A 1,678-nucleotide genomic window follows, 5' to 3' on the forward strand; every position below is an offset into this window, starting at 1 on the left:
GTAAATAAATTTTAAAGTGACAAAAAAGTTACCTTTTAAATATGCCCATGTGAGTAATCTATAATTTCTCTCTTGTTTTATCAAGCAATCCAAACCATCTTTCCAAATTGCAATTAAAATAGCACATTTAAGCTTTATCAACTTTGAAATACATTTTCATATTTTGCTTATATTCTGGTTTCACTTTTAAATCTTCAAAAATACATTTACAACTTTATAATAAGAAGCAGATTTTCTCTTTAGAGAAAAACCCAAGTTGTCAAATGTGTTTAAGATAAACCAAAGACAAAACTTGTAATTATGGCAAAATACCAAAGTCGTGTTTCTGGTATCCCAGCAGTAGCTCTCTCTTTAAGGACATCAAGGTTAGGAATTTATGGCACATATTCTGTGTAGTTGGTGCTGTTTTTATGGAATGCTTTCAGCTCTTAAAAGTAATATTGTCATATAACAGACTATGAATATTACTCAAAGGTAAGTTAAAACCATGCTGATTTTCTATTTATCAAATAGTTTTTTAAAAAATCACTCCAAGGATTTTCCACTGTAATAGTAGGACAAGTAATTGTCAGTGATTGCTATTTATTATGTAACTAGAGGCCTGATGCACAAAATTTGTGCACGGGTTAGGTCCCTAGGCCTGGCCAGTGATCAGGGACGATCTGTGGGGCAACTGGCCAGGCAATCAGGGGACCCCCCCCGGGGAACCAACTTGGCTGGCCTGGGGCCTGCGGGCTAGAGGCAGCTCCTGCATTGAGCATCAGCTCCCTGGTGGTCAGTGCATGTCATAGTGACTGGTCATTCCACCTGCCATTCTGCCATTCGGTCAATTTGCATATTATATTTTTATTATATAGGATGTAAAATATACAGGCATGAGTTATATTTGTTTTCTAGTTTATTTATTTGGATCATTATTCTCTATATACTTTATAATGATTTCAATTAATCTTAGAATGTTTTAAGTTAGTTACATATTTTCCATTTGATATTTTCCAAGTCCCCTTGAAAATGTGGCTCATATTCAGCAATTAATTTAGGATTGCATATAAAATTTTCATTTATAGAACATCACTTTTCATCTTGACCACTGAAAGCAAACATAGTTTGCCTAAAAATGTGTAACTGAGACTCTATTTTCGGTATTTCAAAATAAAGTCTGTTTGTTGAGAATAGATTACACAAAACAAGATAGGCAACCTTTGGTTCTGCATAAAATTAACTAGAATCTTCTAAAATTCTGAAAATTTAAAAGTGTTATTTCATTTTAGTAAGTTCTGTGTTCTATTTGATTATCTAAAACTATTAGTATGATAATAATCATAAAAACAAGCTCTCTGTTATTAAATAATTTTGAATAAAGTTATTGCTTAGCATAACAATCTACTTATATAAAAACCCTGGGTGTAACATCACGGCCAGAACCGTGACCAACAGGAAGGAAGTCAGTCCTGCAGGGGTTGTCTTGGAAATGACTGCACCCTCCCCCAGCTACTTCCTGGAGGGCGAGGTTTCAGGCAGGAACCCGCCCTGGGATCAGAGTGTAGAAGTGAAATGATTTTTAATGGATCTATTATTGAAGCTACCTTTGGAAATACTATATCTATAGATCAGTGGTTCTCATCCTTGGCTGCACATTAGAATCACCTGGGAATCTTTTTAAAATCCTGATTTCTGG

The sequence above is a fragment of the Myotis brandtii genome, unplaced genomic scaffold, assembly GCF_000412655.1.
Source record: "Myotis brandtii unplaced genomic scaffold, ASM41265v1 scaffold621, whole genome shotgun sequence".
Lineage (NCBI taxonomy): Eukaryota > Metazoa > Chordata > Mammalia > Chiroptera > Vespertilionidae > Myotis > Myotis brandtii.